The sequence below is a fragment of the Schistocerca americana genome, chromosome 7, assembly GCF_021461395.2.
Source record: "Schistocerca americana isolate TAMUIC-IGC-003095 chromosome 7, iqSchAmer2.1, whole genome shotgun sequence".
Taxonomy (NCBI): Eukaryota; Metazoa; Arthropoda; class Insecta; order Orthoptera; family Acrididae; genus Schistocerca; species Schistocerca americana.
The window spans coordinates 581137739-581157394 of NC_060125.1; the positions used below are offsets into that span (position 1 = coordinate 581137739).

Below are 19656 nucleotides of genomic sequence, written 5' to 3' on the forward strand. Positions count from 1 at the left end.
CCATCGCAAGCTCTCCTGTCTGTGATGCAGCGTCAAGGGTAACCGCGGCCATGGTCACCGAGATGATAGTCCATGCTGCTGCTAACGTCATCGAACTGTTCGTGCAGATGGTTGTTGTCCTGCAAACGTCCCCGTCTGTTGACTCAGGGATCAGGACGTGGCTGCACGATCCGTTACAGCCATGCGGATAAAATGCCTGTCATCTCGACTGCTAGTGATACAAATGGTTCAAATGGCTCTGAGCACTATGGGACTTAACTTCTGAGGTCATCAGTCCCCTACAACTTAGAACTACTTAAACCTAACTAACCTAAGGACATCACACACATCCATGCCCGAGGCAGGATTCGACCTGCGACCGTAGCGGTCGCGCGGTTCCAAACTGTAGCGCCTAGAACCGCTCGGCCACTCTGGCCGGCGACTCCTAATGATACGAAGCCGTTGTGATCCAGCACGGCGTTCCATATTACCCTCCTGAACCCATCGATTCGATATTCTGCTAACTGTCATGAATCTCGACCAACGCGAGCGGCAATGTCGCGATACGATAAACCGCAATCCGGCTACAATCCGACCTTTATAAAAGTCGGAAACGTGATGGTACGTATTGCTCCTTCTTACACGAGGCATCACAACAACGTTTCACCAGGCAACGCCGGTCAACTGCTGTTTGTGTATGAGAAATCGGTTGGGAACTTCCCTCATTTCAGCACGTTGTAGGTGTCGTCAGCGGCGCCAACCTTGTGTGAATGCTCTGAAAAGCTAATGATTTGCATATCATAGCATCTTCTTCCTGTCTGTTAAATTTCGCGTCTGTAGCACGTCATCTTCGTGGTGTAGCAATTTTAATGGCCAGTAGTGTATACGCCAGACCTACACTACATTGTAAACTTGCTGATATTCTAATGTTCAGGGGCCTGTGGATGGCAGCAATGAAGTGCTGAAACTGATAGCTTATTAAAAAAAAATCAGAACTGGTTGAGATACGGCTGTTGTGTAGTTTTTGCTCTACATACGGCCACCTCAAAGTCGAGCGCCATCACAGAGCACTGCATTTTAGTTTACGTGGAGATTAATAGCAAAACGTCGGGGCTGCACCGGCTAATGCTTTGCAGCAGCGCGAGGTGCAGTCCAGGTGTTACGGTATGAGTGCTGCGGTTCGGTGTTCGGTGACGGCGGGTACTTTACAGTCGGCCGCCACCGCAAGAGCAGCCCTGCCCGTGAAACCGCGCGGCAGCGGGCCGCGCCCGCCGCTTCCTTTTGCTCTCGCTGCGCGTCTCGTGCTGGGACTGTGTCGCTCTTGCACCTCGCCGTCCCAAGGAGATCCAGTTGCAGAGATATGTCTAGGTTCAAATGGCAGCCTCCTCGTTGCAACGGCGAATAACGATCAGTTCCTCACATCCGGACAGACGTCCCGAGACGTCGAGGAATGCGACCGCTAAGAAGCGAACTCGCCGAGGTGTTTCTACAATTCCCTGTGGTTAATGTGAGAGGCAAAAAAAATCGGCCTCGAAAAGACCTCTATCATCCCTGGTTTCTGCCTCATCGCTTGGTGGGATGTACGGGTTATAGGCTTAATCCTCTCCTGTCAGTCTGTCACTCCGTTATTACGATCGCCCTTCCTACTGCCGTTCTATACTCCGCTCATATCGTGTGATTATAACTAAAGTTCGGCTACTTACAGAGGTCCAACGTGGGCTGTAATTACCGTATGGTACCATACTTGGTAGATATTCTAATGCATTTATGCGGAACCGATTTACATTGGGAAAAGTTTAGTTCCATTTTTGGACGCCAGGTGCAAATCTGGTCTGTGAATGCAGGAAACACGTGTAGGAATATCTCCACATGTAATGGAAGCGGAACGAAAAGTGAGCAGGAGAGGTCAAACATGTGAGGCGTTAAGTTGATATTATTAACCACCCCTTAGACAATTTGTTTAATATGAGCACTAGAGACGTCGACGAGATCCTGTACAGCGCCAGACTTGCACCTGGTGACTAAAATTGAAACTAATTCTTTTTTTCCTGCGCAAATCTGTCCCACATTAACGCAGTAGAATATCCACCAAGTTTTGCTGCCATACGATAGTTACATTCCAAACTAGACCTCTATGAGTAGCTGCTCTTAAATTCTACAAGCAGTTTCCGTTCTTTGTGGCCGTTTAAAGTTTTTTTTTTTTTTTTTCAACTGCAGCCTCTAGTGTCAACTATCCGTGTGTGTCTCAGCAGACGTCCCAGTAACTTGTTTCTTCTTCTGATCAAGACCAGTCTATTCTCGAGTTCTGACACCTGATACCATACTTCGCAACATTCTACGTCAACATCACACTCCAGCAGTTCTGATGTCTTCGTCTCCAGATTTCATGTTTCACACTCCACTTGTGTAATGGCAGGACCAGATCATTCTTTAAGGATTTTCTGTCTACATTTCATACCATATCTGATACCATATTTAACTCTGAGACGTCTTTAATAGTAGTAGCCTTCATTATGAAGGGAAACCATTGTTCCACTACATCGTCCCACTCTTTAGTCATCATTTGTAATCTTCTTTCTCGATAAGAGAATTTTCCAACTATAGTTGTTACATGGTTTCGATATTCAACAAGTCGACAGAGCCGTCGTCTTAGCTTAGTTTATAACCAGTGTTGTTCTCTAGTAATACTGTCTGTCCCACTGTCTTATTTTTGGTCAGAAGCGCTGCGTTATCGACACTTCCATTTATCTTTTCAAGTATGCTCCCTGAAGCGGCACTTGCCTGTCATTGTTAGATAAACTTTTGTCTGGCATTGTGGAAGGATATTTTGATTTGCATAAAGTGTACGTCTTTCCCTTTCATTACTCATCTTCTTATTGTGTTTCTTTTTTCAGTTTCTTTCATTAAAACATAGATACAGTTCTCGTGCCTTTTTCAGTTATTTCCATGATAGAAAATCAGGTATTCTTGTTTTTTTTATTTCTTACATTTTGTGGACTCGTTTACTGATGTAACATGCATAGTGGACATTTCGTGGCATCACGTTTTTCTTTTTCTTTTTATTCCGTGTCACTTTTTGATATCACAATTATGCATTATTGTGATAAAGCCTCAGGTTTTCCGCTCAGATTATAGCATAACAGTAAAAATTAATATCCAACTACCTGTTAACGTCGAAATCGACAGAAACTGAACACACACTTTTACTAGAGAGGGCAAGGAAATTGCTCGAGCTCTTGTTCCAGAAACCATAAAGTTGTACCTCATGTGATTGAGGAGATCGACGGATAACCTGAATCTTTATTTCTGTGTCGGTATGAAAGCAGAACTAACAGAAGTAACTACGTGTAGCACCTCTTTTTTCTGTATTATATTTTTAAATATTTTTACTTCGCTCCAAATGTGTTCTTTAATGGAGCACTAATATTTTTGTTATATGATTCAGGAGATTATTATATTCCCAGAGACATTCTGGTGCTTTTTGCACCATTTTTCCTGCAAAAGAACATTTCACACTCTAAATACTCAATATGGCACAATTGTCCAAAGTTTGGTTGCAGTCTGCTGCCTGTTTACATCCACGTGGTCTGTTGGTAGGACAAATTTCCGCCACTTGTCCGTATTGTTTTTAAAACATGTTTTCTATGTCCCTCATAATGCTATCGTGCGCAGAAATATGTTAAATATGTGTTTAATTCTCTATAGTTACCGTAGCAATATAGATCGTTTCCATTTTGCAGTAGAGCACCTCTACTTTACAATCTAAGTACAGTAGGCCTAGTCACCAATCAGGCAGTAGGCCACTTTCTGTCTGGTATCGTTAGAAGAACCATCTCATTCACAAGTTGTCTTTCTGCCGAAACAATGTCAAAGGTTCTTAGAATATCCATCCAAACTGAAACGTGTGATTATTTTTAATTTGACGATAGTGAATTTCAAGGTTTTATAAGGAGCAGTCAAATGCAAACAAGACAGATGGAAAAAGTCAGCAAACTGCTCATATTATTTCAAAAGTAATAACCATAACTATTAATACATTTATCCCACTGTGAGACAAGACGGTCACGGTGTTGATGGAAAAATATTTTCGGTTGCCTACGGAAACATGATTGTACACAGGCATGCACCTCTTTGCCTGAAGCAAAGCGACGGCCGCAGATGTCTTTCTTCAGGGCTCCAAAAATACGGACATCGCATACAGAGGAAGCTAGACTGTACTGAGAATTTGCAAGGGCTTCCCAGCGAAACGCTGCTCCAGCGAAACGCCTGCAGCGTAATGGCAACAGCGTAATGGGGGCGGGCATTATCCTGCAACAGAATGATGCCGTTCGCAAACCCGCTGCTAAAGTGCGCATCTGACGTCACAAAACACAGTCAGCCAATGAACAGAGAACGACGTTGCCACATCTTGACTGCAGTGCAGAGCACGGACGAGTCTCCTGTTTTAGAAACGTTCAGTCATAAATAATGTAATAGAACAAAAGCAATGTCTTGATAGCAGACTTTCTTTTATAGAATGTTTGGAAAAAGCATTCTTTATACCAATTGCTTCATATTCTATTAATTAATTAAACCAAGCAAGCAATAAGACTCCTAATTCAGGCGATAGCAAGGAAAGGTGTCTGTATCAATCTCACGAACCGCTTTTTCGCAATAAAGAACAGCGGTAATTGTTTATTTCCTATTGTACTTCGACGAAGCGTGAGTAATTCATAGTCATACCAACAGCGTTTGTCAGTATCTGCGTGACCTGTTACAATCCTCATGGAGTTTATTGTCAGATGAGTTGCGTTAGTGTAACGGTTAAAGTGTGACAAAAAAAATTGAAATAAAAAGGGGTGTTACCCAAGGAAGCCCCTTATCCATGCTCCTGTTCGTTATATCGCTGGAACCTTTCTTGAGACAGCTACAGCACAGGCTGACAGGCATTACCATTCAAGGAACAAAGACCGTGGTAGGTGCTTACGCGGACGATGTAGGCGTAATCATCAGAGACCAAACAGATGTGACACAACTAGAGATGATACTTGCAAAATATTGTTCCGCATCAGGTGCGAGGGTAAATGAAAATAAAAGTAAATTTCTAAATATAAAGCGGCTTGCTAACTTACGCATTGAGTGGGCGAACCATGTTAATGAACACAAAGCTCTTGGAATGGCATTGACAACGTCCCTTATAAAAATGATAGCAATAAATTGGCGGGAGGTGGCAAGAAAAATCAAGGGAGCTTTGATTGAAAACTGTCAACGTAGCATAGACCAGTTCCAGAGAATACTGTTTATCAACACGTATATTTTATCCAAGGCCTACTACATAGCACAGGTTCTCCCCATTCCATCAATGGTGGCGAAGACGATCATGTCCACTTTAGCAAAGTTCTTGTGGAAAGGGGAATTGTTTCGAGTGCCGGTGAAGACAGCAGTTTTGGATCCAAGCAATGGAGAAATGGGTCTAACCGACATCAAGTCTAAAGCGATGGCATTGTATGTCAAACGAACATGGAGCATAATGTGTAATGATCCAGGGTGCATTACAGCAAAACTATACGATATTGAAACTTCCTGGCAGATTAAAACTGTGTGCCCGACCGAGACTCGAACTCGGGACCTTTGCCTTTCGCGGGCAAGTGCTCCACCAACTGAGCTACCGAAGCACGACTCACGCCCGGTACTCACGGCTTTACTTCTGCCAGTACCTCGTCTCCTACCTTCCAAACTTTACAGAAGCTCTTCTGCGAACCTTGCAGAACTAGCACTCCTGAAAGAAAGGATATTGCGGAGACATGGCTTAGCCACAGCCTGGGGGATGTTTCCAGAATGAGATTTTCACTCTGCAGCGGAGTGTGCGCTGATATGAAACTTCCTGGCAGATTAAAACTGTGTGCCCGACCGAGACTCGAACTCGGGACCTTTTTGGGGATATTGTCAGGCCAGAAAGTGTGGAGCCGCCGATAAATATACAAAAAATAAGTTTTAAGCTGAAACACATTAGGGAGTATTATCTTGAACTAAGTTATCTCAGCAAAAAGATTTTAAACTCCAAAAACGTTACAGCAAAGGCGATTTTAGCTGAAAGGCGGAAACATGAAAGGAAAAATAACATAGAAACCAAATATGCTGGAATAGCATGGAATGCGGTCTGGAAAAACATCAGTAGTGATGTTCTTTCGTCTGACGTGAGAACAGCGTGGTACAAGGTAGTCAACAACATCATCAGCACTAATGAGCGCCTCTTTGCCGTCGGCTTAAGTGACACAAACCTCTGCAGCAAATGCAACCTCGTTGATAGTGTGCCTCATCGTTACACTTGTGGAGATCGGATTATCAACTGGAGGTGGACCAGGGAGAAAATTGCTCAAATAACAAGAACTTCAGCAAACAATGTACCGACTAACATTTTCTTCAGACCAGAGGAAAGTTACTACCCTCAGGCAAAAAATAACGCTGTGATTTGGTTAATGGGCAAATATACAAGTTATGTTTTTAACAATATTGGGAGCGATGAACATATTGAATACAAGATGTATATGGAAAATGAATTCGACAAAATACTCAAATATCAGAATCACAATAAGAAATATGGTAACATGCTCCGAATTGTCTTAACCGAATGGGCATAGGTTAGGAACTGGATTCCTAGTAGAGAGGGAATGGATTGGGTCACGTTCCCGACTCTAACCTCACCTGCAAGTCGCACATGAAAAATAAATCAGCAGTACAGCAGATACAAGAATACGGCGAGAAACATCTGGTGTCTGATATAAAGGAAGATCATGAACTCCCTATAGATGCGTTTAGAAGGCTGGAACTGACAAAAATAACAAGGCAGTGAAATATTTTGCGATGTCGCTGTTCGGGACTTCTCTTCTGTCCATGTAATTTACCCTGGAAAAAACACATATCAAGGATTTACTGAATGATTAATTTGGGCCTGGGAAATGATGATGAGGAACCGGCTGCAGAAGAAGAAAATGTGCGTGCTGAACTGCCACCAGTTGAAGGTGACAGTGAAGGTGCTAAATTGTGCTACTACTAAAGACTCATTTTTTGAATCTGTAATTCATGACTGCAATTATCTGTCACCTTATTTATGTCATTTCATTGTAGCCATTTTTGTTACTGTTTCTAGTGAATAAAAAAAAAAAAAAAAAAAAAAAGTGTTGTGCTGTTAAGTGCAAGGTTATGAGTTCAAACCTGGTGCGATGCTTAGAATTTTCTTTATTTAAAAACAATATTGAAGTGCCTTACTTCACGAATTTTATTCGTTTGAATGCAATTTTTTGAAATTTCTAGTGCTTTGTCTCTTCATTAACCCTTTCGCTGCTGCCGACACGTGCTTCCCGCATTCCGCGCTGTGCGCGATTTTGTCATCACTGCACTGCTCGCCTGTACAGACACATGGTGTTCCCACTGCTTTGACACACTTATCATTCGATTTCACAAAAACTATTTGGCCCAAAAATTTGATTTTAACACGTCTTCTTGACTGATACCTTCCCCCCATAAATGACTTAATTTTGTTTCGATGTTCAACGCAGTTATTGTGCAACATTAAATGTAGTAAACCATTGCACGAAATTTTGAAGAGTTTGCATAGCGTATACTTTCCGTATGGTCGATTTTAGTTGCCACAATGTTGAGAATGAAATGTGGACAAGATACCTAAATTTCATATAAAATTTACTGTATAACAATATCTCATTTAATTTAAGTACCACATAGGTGTCGTATGTAATATTGAGAACTATTCCGTCTTTTGCGACTGTAATAAAAGTTTTATTTTAAAGCACTTCAATCAATGAAAGGTATGGCACATACACAATGGTACTCATGTTCTATTTCTTGTTTTTGTTCCACAGTCGCAGTTTTACCAATGGTATTGAAATATATTCCTCTTATGCAACTGTAATAAGCGACTTATTTAGACCAGACGCTTTTCTCTCTTTTGAAGCATCATCAGTGGACAGTATTTTGTCCCCTCCATTGCCAAGTCACCTTTCGTAGTTTTTTTTTGCGGTAACACAATATTCAACGTTTGTGTTGGCTGATCAGTGTTTTAGCAAATAAATGCTGTATGTGTGTGCCACACACAAAAATTATATTTGACATAGCTCAGAGCACCTCACTGATACACGGTATGTTCAAGTCCTAATGTTTTTGTAAGTCCACAGTTTTGTTTAATGTATTTTGTCTACTTCCTTTTGATTGATTGAAGTGGTTTAAAATAAAGCCAAACGTGCCCGGTGTAAATAAAACTTTTGTTACAGTTGCGAAAGATGGAATATTTCTCAATATTACATACGACACCTATGTGGTACTTAAATTAAATGAGATATTGTTATACAGTAAATTTTATATGAAATTTAGGTATCTTGTCCACATTTCATTCTCAACATTGTGGCAACTAAAATCGACCATACGGAAAGTATACGCTATGGACTTTTACCTCTGCAAACTCTTCAAAATTTCGTGCAATGGTTTACTATATTTAATGCTGCATAATAACTGCGTTGAACATCGAAACAAAATTAAGTCATTTACGGGGGTAAGGTATCAGTCAAGAAGATGTGTGGAAATCTAATTTTTTGGCCAAATAGTTTTTGTGGAATCGAATGATAAGAGTGTCAAAGCAGTCGGAAGACCATGTGTCTGCGCAGGCGAGCAGTGCAGTGACAAAATCGCGCACAGCGCGGAATGCGGGGAGCACGTCTGTGTAGCAGCGAAAGGGTTAATGCGGCCGTGGTGGCTTTACTTCATAAACTGCGCGCTCCCCCCTAAACGTAAGCTTGCGAACTATGCTATACTATGGCGCTGCTTCTATTGGCGCGTGCGTCGTGTGCAACTGGCAACGCAGCAATCTCCCGCGTCTGGGCGGGCGTGCGCGAGCCGCCAAGATAAAAGAATTGAACTATAGTTGACTTTCTGGAACACGTCGCCACGATTAACACACAGCGGTACGTGGACACTTTACACAAACTGAAGCGTGCCATCAAGTCCTGAGGCTCAGGAATGTTGACTGTCGACTTCATTCTGTTACAGGATAACGCCCGCCCGCATGTTGTCAAGTTTTTTTCGACTACGCTGCAGATGCTTGGCTGGGAAACCTTTACACTTCCTCCAAACAGAACCGATCTAAAAAATGTTCAAATGTGTGTGAAATCTTCTGTGACTTCTGCTAAGGTCATTAGTCTCTGAGCTTACACATTACTTAACCTAAATTATCCTGAGGACAAACACACACACCCATGCCCGAGGGAGGACTCGAACTTCCGCTGGGACCAGCTGCACAGAACCGATCTCTCCCCAAGCGATCTCCATATTTTTGGACCTGTTAAGAAACACTTTTGCGGCCGTCTATTTGCTTCAGACGAAGAGGTCCACGCTTTGGTACAATCATAGTTCAGTAGGCAACCGCAAGCATTTCTCCATGACGGCACTGACCGTCTTCTCTAACAGTGAAATAAAGGTATCAACAATTATGGCAATTACTTTTGAAATAAAGAACAGTTTACTCACTTTTTTCCCAGTTGACTGTCTCATACATATATATGATATACACTGAAAAGTAAAAGAAACTGGTACACCAGCCTATTATAGTGTAGGGCCCCCGCGAGCGCGCAGAAGTGCCGCTGTGGCCGTGCGGTTCTAGGCGCTTCAGTCCGGAACCGCGGGACTGCTATGGTCGCAGGTTCGAATCCTGCCTCGGGCATGGATGTGTGTGATGTCCTTAGGTTAGTTAGGTTTAACTAGTTCTAAGTTCTAGGAGACTGATGACCTAAGATGTTAAGTCCCATAGTGCTCAGAGCCATTTGAACCATTTTGAACCAATAGTTCGCACGCTAACACTTGTTGACGGTCCAGTATTGAAATATGCAGAACGCTGCGGAGGGGTGAAACTATGTCTTTACTTATTTTATCATTTAAACACTGACCTACAGAATTCTACCTGACAAAGACAACTCAAGCTTAACTTATTCATTTATAACCCACAATACACAAGCCCAACGCAATTTGACTGCTAAACAGTGACAACATGACTTCCAATAATTCACACAAAAGAGTGGGCCTGAATTGTAAGAAATCTTAACAATAATAAAAGTCCAAAAAGTATGAAATTAGAGAAATATGAAATTACCTCCAACTCTGTTAATTGCCTAAACTCATTTAAATCACGAACCCCATTTTTCTTAAAAGTCACTTACCTCACAGAAACTCTTCATAACAAGAACTACAGCAATTACTGCAAGCAGCAACTACAGCCATCTAATTAAAATGATTCTAACTACTATAGACTCTATTTAACTACTAGGTTGAAGAGCAAACAATGTAATAAAATCTTACCTTATTCGTGTGACATCCAGTTCTAAACATTATATACTTGTCAATAATTCCATTGTTCAAATACTATCAATAACATCCATCATCCTCCATTTCCTTGCATCTCACTTTACAATGCATGTCCTACCAACACAGAGTCTCCACTATGAAAACCATGTCCATACACTTCTCTATCCACTTGCTGACTGCTAGTCCGTCCAACCACAGAATCCCTTGCCGAGGGCGCAGAGCGCTGTCAGCAATATTAACACAGTCTGTAGCGCTGCCAACATACAAACAGGCTACTTACAAGGGTTGCTCTTCTGTCACGTTAAACGATTCTCTTCAGTCGTCGCTGGTCCCGCCCGTTCTTGCAGGATCTTTTTCCGGCCGCAGTGACGTGAGAGATTTGATGTTTTACTAGACTGCTGATATTCACGATACACTTGTGAAATGGTGGTATGGGAAAATCCCCACTTCATGGCTACCTCGGAGATGCTGTGTCCCATCGCTCGTGCGCCGACTATAACACCTCGTTCAAACTCACTTAAATCTTAATAACCTACGATTGTAGCAGCAGAAACCGATCTAACAACTGCGCCAGACACTTGTCTTTAGGCGGTGCCGACCGCAGCGCCGTATTCCGCCTGTTTACATATTTCTGTATTTGAATACGCATGCCTATACCAGTATGAAAGGGAAGCAGTGGTTGGGAGGGGAGTGAGACAGGGTTGTAGCCCATCCCCGATGTTCAATCTGTATATTGAGCAAGCAGTAAAGGAAACAAAAGAAAAGTTCGGAGTAGGTATTAAAATCCATGGAGAGGAAATAAAAACTCTGAGGTTCGCTGATGACATTGTAATTCTGTCAGAGACAGAAAAGGTCCTGGAAGAGCAGCTGAACGGAATGGACAGTGTCTTGAAAGGAGGGTATAAGATGAACATCAACAAAAGCAAAACGAGATAATGGAATGTAGTCGAATTAAGTCTGGAGATGCTGAGGGAATTAGATTAGGAAATGAGACACTTAAAGTAGTAAAGGAGTTTTGCTATTTGGGGAGCAAAATAACTGATGATGGTCGAAGGAGAGAGGATATAAAATGTAGACTGGCAATGGCAAGGAAAGCGTTTCTGAAGAAGAAAAATTTGTTAACATCGAGTATAGATTTAAGTGTCAGGAAGTCGTTTCTGAAAGTATTTGTATGGAGTGTAGCCATGTATGGAAGTGAAACGTGGACGATAAATAGTTTAGACAAGAAGAGAATAGAAGCTTTCGAAATGTGGTGCTACAGAAGAATGCTGAAGATTAGATGGGTAGATCACATAACTCATGAGGAAGTATTGAATAGAATTTGGGAGAAGAGGAGCTTATGGCACAACTTGACGAGAAGAAGGGACCGGTTGGTAGGACATGTTCTTAGACATCGAGGAATCACGAATTTAGTATCGGAGGGCAGCGTGGAGGGTAAAAATCGAAGAGGGAGACCAAGAGATGAACACACTAAGCAGATTCAGAAGGATGTAGGCTGCAGTAGGTACTGGGAGATGAAGAAGCTTGCACAGGATAGAGTAGCATGGAGAGCTGCATCAAACCAGTCTCAGGACTGAAGACCACAACAACAACAACAACATACCAGTTTCTTCGTCGCTTCTGTGTATTTATGTGTATATACATACAAGGTGATTTTTTCCACCGTGTACAAACTCTAGAGACTGATCGATGAGAGGATACGGAACAAAAGAGGTTTAATGAACTCATGTCCGTAACTGCATGGTTTCTATGCTAGAGACCATTTATTGTTCAAAATGTTCAAATGTGCGTGAAATCTTATGGGACTTAACTGCTAAGGTCATCAGTCCCTAAGCTTACACACTACTTAACCCAAATTATCCTAAGGACAAACACACACACACTCACGCCCGAGGGAGGACACGAACCCCCGTCGGGACCAGCCGCACAGTCCATGACTGCAGCGCCTGAGACCGCTCGGCTAATCCCGCGCGGCTGAGACCATTTATTCAATCACACATTGTTGGAGAGGCTACGGTGTAATACGCACTGCATATTACAGCCACAGTTACAGTAAGTGTTGAAAATGATTTGCATGTGCCTCAAAGCATGCGATTACGAGCCTTATCATGTTCTGTCTCACACGATCTTATCGGCCAGGCTGCATGAATACGCTGCTCCCGTATCTCCACATCTCAGATGGTCTCTTCATACACAATAATTTTTGAGACTGCCCCATAACCAGAAATCACGCGGGTTGAGATCTGGTGAAGGAGCAGGCCATGCAACTGGACCCCCTCGTCCGATCCGTCGACCAGGGAAGACACGGTCGAAATCCGTCCGAACGTTAACGGCGAAGTGGGCTGGAGCGCCATAATGTAGCACCCGCATAACTCTTGAAACCATCAATGGCACTTCTTTCAGCAGGGGAGGCAAAGTCTACCGCAAGAAATGCCGATAGTTCTGGCCTGTTAGCCGACATGGGAGGAACACTGGTCCCAAAATATGGTCGCCAATTATCCCGGCCCACACATTCCTTCTACTCTGATGCTGGTGATTTGCTGTCACCACACCAGCCGGCCGGAGTGGCCGTGCGGTTCTGGGCGCTACAGTCTGGAACCGAGCGACCACAACGGTCGCAGGTTCGAATCCTGCCTCGGGCATGGATGTGTGTGATGTCCTTAGGTTAGTTAGGTTTAATTAGTTCTAAGTTCTCGGCGACTGATGACCTGAGAAGTTAAGTCGCATAGTGCTCAGAGCCATTTGAACCATTCACCACACCACCCTCTAGGAGGAAGCCATGCACTTGTAATTGTGGCTGCATGGTACAGTCCGTTTTATACCGCAGTCTCAGTGACGAAGAATGATTGATTAAATGGTCTCTAGCATGAAACCATGCATCTCCCGACATGCATTTCAATCGGCCTTTTTTTGTTCCGTATCCTCTCATCGATCAATCCCTAGTGAAAAGAGCGAATGCAATTTTAACGCAAACTAAATGCCAACCATTGTAGAGACTTACTGTCCGCCTAGTTACTTATATTCTCGAAAAACTCTTATAAAAGTACAATATATTTTATTGACTGTGTTATGTTTACAGGTCGCAAAGTGAAGCCTGAAGACCACATATCGTTTGCAAGTACTGAATTGGTCACACACCACGGAATCAACGAGAGATCTTCCACAACATGAGATGCTATTACGATATGAGACTACATGCAGCAGAGAAACTTCGTGCAGTCCTACACATTCAGGTAAGCGGCGTAGTTTTGTCCTCCGACGGTCACAGCTTTCATTTTCTTGTAGGGCCAGGACATCAACTTCACTCGCAACTAGACCTACGCTTTGGAAGCACATACTCACTACTGCATGCTCAAGTGTCCGTAAGTTTGAAAAGTCAAGCCATGCTTCGGAACAAACATACAGTAACTCGTTTTTCGAAACCAAGGAACGATCAATAGGGAGTCACCGTTTATCGACCTAGTTCTTGGTCGTTGTGTGCCTGTGAGACATTCAAAAGGATTACAAAAGTTCGTTTAAATAGTCCTCAGTAACTATAAAAAATCGTTTGTAGCTGTAGATGCAATGTGATTTTAGAAAAAGAAGCAGTAGCATGGATTATCTCTCTGGAGACTGCTGAAAGTATAAGATTGAATCTTTTGAGATTTGAAACTGTTAGCCGCCCACATAATATGTTATTTTAGCCACATATTTTTTATACTGTTAAATGAAACAAAGCAAGATGTATTCTACTATCAGTAACACAGACTCATTTAAGCCTAGGAAAAACTGTTAACTGCCGACTTAATATGTTATTTTAGCCACATATTTTTTATACTGTTAAATGGAAAAAAGCAAATAATTTATACACGGAAATAGCATTGCAGCAATTACATTCAGAGTCTACAGTCATGCTTAAGGCGCCGCACATTAATTATACTTCTCCACAAGCTGACGGTAATTCAGACTGCCTGTCTGTGTTTTCGTCCTTGTCTGCTTAGCGTTGTATTTTAGCCAACTTGTGTTTTGCACAGTCATGTGCTTGTTCAGGTTCGTTTTGATGCATCGCCTCATTTATGCCTTCACCTTCTGGCACTTGACGTAAACATTGTATTTTTGTGTTGCTGACATATTTTTACAGACATTTTAAATGTAGAAATAACGTTCTGATACTTGACAAGCATCATGTGCTTTGTAGAACAATTTAATTTGAAGATTAGTTTGCTCCACGCAGTTCAGAGATTGAATTGTGGACAATCACAAGTGCTTCCACTTTTTGGTGACGACAAGCAACAAGAGCATAAAGCAGCAGTTGAGTTTATTACGCATTTTCAAGTTTAGCGGAATAATAGTTGAAGTAAAACTAGTCTCCGGCAGCTACATATATGTATTTCGTTAGTTACATTGCATGGGCGAATGTTGGTTTACAGCTATGAAGATTTTCTCTAAGATTTCTGAGAAGAGCTTTAGCGGTTCTAGCAGATTTTGTGTAGCATTTACCTGTATATTTTAATTCGTATTGTCACTTAAATCCTTCAAAGATGACAAGAGTTGATCCCTAAACATTTTCAACAAATTAATACCCGTCCATAACGAACTAGAGGTGAACAGTAGCCTTCTAAAATTTGAATACCACGAGTTCATCTGAGAAAAGTGGGTGGACTCAGAACTTCGTATTCAGAGAAGGGATCGCAAAACGTGGTCCTGAGTGACAAAGTATTCGCATTTAAGGTCCTTATAATGGGCTGCCAGCTATACTGCTCATCCTCGTCGGTAAGTGACTGATACGTTACAGCGGAGGCGACTGCGGCTGCGTCCCGGCGCTGGCAGTTCCAAGTGCGATGGTCTCTCGAAAGCAGCGGATCCTCGACTAGAACTCAAGGACTTAAGCGGTTTCTGCTGTCACGTTAGTCGCTTATGTGGTCGCTCCTGTACAAGGGCAGCCGCAAAAGGGACCGCAGCCCCGAGGAGTGCCGTATTGATTTCGGTATTACACCGCTGGCACTGTAATCTACTGCTAACAGCAACAGGTTCCCACAGGTTTCTGCGGGAGGCAGAGCTCAGATTGCATGTGAATGACTCTCTCAAAGCCCTGCGGTGTCGGGCTGTGAGGAGAAGAGGGGCGTGGGCGACCGTGTCTGCGGCTGCGTGACCGCCCCAGTCCAATTCTGGATCGAAATAGTGAGACGCTGGGGTGAAGAAAGCGTGCGGAGAACCCTCGCTGAGTCCTGGGCTGGCTGTAGGAATTCAGAACCTTCTCAGCAACAAATGCTTGTGCTGTTAGTTACATGTTCCATTGTTCATCAGAAAGATTATCTTAACGAAATGATATGGAACGAGTCAAGTTACAGGATGTATGTACATCATTAGTGTTAACATTAGTGAACATATTATTTTTACTCCTACTCATGCAGCTGCACAGTTTTCTTTCACCGGCTGCCAGTTTGTAAGCAGAAATTCGTCAGTGGAATAGAAGGAGTTGTCCTGGAGAAACGATTTTAAATTGAGCCAGTGACAGCTTTGACAGTGGGTAATAAGGCTAATTTTACGTCTAGTGCCTTAGGTATCGACAGCACCGTTGTTCTCAAATTGTGATGTACTATGTACAACGAATTTCATTGGACAGTGTATGTATTGTGACGGTGCAGTTAAAATTCATACCTCCTTGAAGAGGCACCCCACATGACGTCCGTGAGTGAACGCTGTTCGCTTTTGTACAATCAGTACTTTCCTTCTTGGTAATGAGTTACCCCAGAAAGTTATTCCTTAAGACAATTTTAGTCAGAATATGCAAAATATGTAAGGAGGATGATACGTTTGTTTCCAGCATTAGAAATTATACGAAGAGAAAAATCACCTGAACTTAATCGTATGAGAAGCTCAGTAATATGCTTCTTCCAGTTCAAGTTTTCATCAGTATGTAGTCTACACCGAAAAATTTGGAGCTTTCTACCCCATTTACTGACTTCTGCTCGTATGCTACAATTTGTTCTTCAGAACTTAATATAATGTGTTTTTTCAGAATTTAGGAAGAGTCCATTTTCAGATACCCACTTAGTAATTCTTTGAAAAATATCGCTTAGCAACTCTTCTGTTGCTTTCTCTCTAATGGGATTTATTGTAACACCACTATTGTCTGCTAAAAGTATCAATTCTGCTTGTTGAATGTTAGGTGGAAGTTCATTCACATATGTAACGAATAGGAGCGGAGCCAAAGCTGAACCCCGTGGGAGTCCCTTTGCGATATTTTTTTCCCGTCACTAAAATTTTCTACCTTGCCGACATTGTTCGTTTTAACCACTTGGAAACTCTTGGCCTGAATAGTTTGTTATTGTACAGGCAGGGGCTGATTGTGCTTGTGCCAAGTTATGAACACAATCCGGTGGGTGAAATTATTGATTGTGGCATTTCTGACAGGAATAATTATTTCTCTTTCGCTATTAATTTGAAACTTTAATATTGGGTTTATTGTCTCTTATTTTTCGTTGTTTTGGTTCCAACAGAGTCCACAGCCTCCGCAAAAGGTTCGAATGATAACGCATTAGGTCACAGCGCAATATTGCTCTGACTTCGTACCCTATGGTGAAGCAGATGTCGGATGCAGCAGCTGGTAGGCTCTGTTACCCCATCTGCACGATACAGTTGCGCTTGCCGTTTCACGTTTAATCGCGAACGAAAGTACTAGCTTCTGTTAAAGCTAATGGACATTAAAACTGTACCATATCGCAGGACAGCAAGTGCTAAGCGGTGACCGCGATCTCCGTCGACATCTTCCAGGTGCACTACCTGGACTCAGCCGCTGAAGTCAACGGAAATGGGGTGAGGCGGCAGTGCACCGGAGTTTTATGAGTCCGGAGCGACAGCTTTTCAGTATTCTTCCGACCTCAGAAATAGGTCTCGTACCGTCTCCTGGGAAGAGAACAGGCAAAGTTCTACCTTCTGGGACGCAGAATGCAGGCAAAGTCTTAGATCCACAGAGGTTCCTCGTCTTGTATTAACGCCTACCAATCACAGTCATTTTTCATATCTTTTGAAGAACAAGGAACCGTTCATATTTCTAACGGAAATTTAATGGATATCGCCTTTTCACGGAAATAAATAAATCCTCTCATAATGATCATATCAGGCTCCAGGTTCCAGAATAGTGCTCTCCAGTACTTGAGGAGCCTGGCTGTTACTGTCTTCTTCTTCTCCGATTAGAAATAAAATCAACAGCAAAATGAAAAGTAAACCGTCGTGTCAGTTCTAAAGAACCGGGTCAGATTCTGTAAGAACATGTACGCTTTTCTGGTTACTTATGGTCGCTGTCTTTCTCAGTGGCACCACACACCAGCACACGCACGCGTGTGAACACGAGGCAAGGCTGACCGGAGTTGGCGTAACGCAACTGGCTGTACTGGATTAAGTATAATGTCTCTTCAGGTTTGTTCATATTGTACAGTTTCTTTTCAAATGCATGCTTAAGTGCAGCACATCAGAATAGTCATACTGGATTCTGAGTACAAGAATTCATTAAATGAAGCTGCTCGTGAAATGTCATTCTACGTTCTCCAGGACGGCCATACAGTTCAAAGTGACTACGTTCTTGTCGTGCCATTGGTGGTGATGTCTGATAACGTGGCCAACCACGCACGATTATACTATTATACATTGTATGAGAATTTATTAGTTGTTAGACTCTTGACACAGTAAGGCTGTTCTGATGGGTCATATTGAAGTACACTTTTCGAAAATGGATGGACAGCAGAAACTGCACATAATGGAAATAAAATTAAGGTTTTACTTCATCCGATAACAGCTAGTGTTACCATGCAGAAATCTTTTAATAATTGTGTTAATAACCGTAAGATGTGAGCTTGTGTGTGTGTGTGTGTGTGTGTGTGTGTGTGTGTGTGTGTGTGTGTACGCACAGATATGGCGGGCCACAATAAGGCAATTATAATGCAGTAGGTCGTAAAAATTTTAAAAAAAATTGAAATTGTACGTTCACATTTTGCTTCATTACACAGACTAGACATTTGCGCTGTTGCCTGTGGAATACATGAGTGCCTACTGAAGTCTCTTTTATTACCAAATGCGAAATCATTAAGCATATAACGTCACCGATTTTCTTCAAATGACTTTTTTCCCCATGTGGTAGCCGTTTCTCAGGCTCTTTCTCCAATATATCCCTTATTTCTCTGTTACGATCTTGGCGGACGCAAAAGAACCCTCCATGCTCAATTGATGAAGCAGCCGGTTGGAAGACGCGTCATCTGTACTTGGACGGATGTGATGAACCGAGCAGCTGCTTTTGATCAAACAAAAAAACACTTTCTATATCTGATCGAGATCGTCTTATAATGTACTTGCTCTAGAATTACCAAAGATATTCACCTGATGTGTCATGAGTCATCGTTCCGTGGGGACGAAATGTTACACGTTCAAGAATACATAGAGAACGTCCTCTGCCGGCCGATGTGGCCGAGCGGTTCTAGGCGCTTCAGTCTGGAACCGCGCGACCGCTACGGTCACAGGTTCGAATCCTGCCTCGGGCATGGATGTGTGTGATGTCCTTAGGTTGGTTAGGTTTAAGTAGTTCTAAGTCCAGGGGACTGATGACCTCAGATGTTAAGTCTCATAGCGCTCAGAGCCATTTGAATCATTTTTTAAGAACGTCCTCTGGACGAAAGATGATCTCCTCTGTACGCTGACCTTCAAAATAGTGTGTCGAGACCAGCAGTCCTTGACAGTCTCGTTCGAGTCCACTAAGCGAGTGCGAGTAACAAGACAGCTGGCAGCACCTGAAAGAGACGATTGTTTCGGTCGCCGAATAATTGTACATAAAAGTAGAAGCACCAACACGGCTGAAAACCAGAAACACATCTTTCACGCAGGAGGATCGTACAAACATACTGCCGTTTGAGTCTCGCGCAGATTCCCGTATGGAGGACATAATGATAGACATCCCTGGGGTTGTGAAGCAGCTGTATGGGTTGAAAATAAATAAATCACCAGGTCCTGATGGGATGGCAATTCGGTTTTACCGAGAGTACTCTACTGCATTGGCTCCTTACTTGGCTTGCATTTAACATGAATCTCTTGCCCAACGTAAAGTCCCGAGCGACTGGAAAAAAGCGCAGGTGACGCCTGTATATAAGAAGGGTAGAAGGACGGATCCTCAAAATTACAGACCAATGTCCTTAACATCGGTTTGTTGCAGGATTCTCGAACATATTCTCAGCTCGAATATAATGTATTTTCTTGAGACAGAGAAGTTGCTGTCCATGCATCAGCACGGCTTTAGAAAGCATCGCTCCTGCGAAATGCAACTCGCCCTTTTTTCACATGATATCTTGCGAACCATGGATG

At 42.7% G+C, this 19656-nt stretch overlaps 1 long non-coding RNA gene across 1 annotated transcript in view; it reads left to right on the top strand.

Moving 5' to 3' along the window:
• The window catches only part of LOC124622419, a 161421-nt gene that overhangs the window by 82558 nt on the left and 59207 nt on the right, over positions 1 to 19656 (top strand). Inside the window, exon 2 of the long non-coding RNA XR_006980632.1 lies at positions 13406 to 13559. This is a non-coding gene — a long non-coding RNA (uncharacterized LOC124622419). The remainder of the gene's footprint in view (positions 1 to 13405; positions 13560 to 19656) is intronic.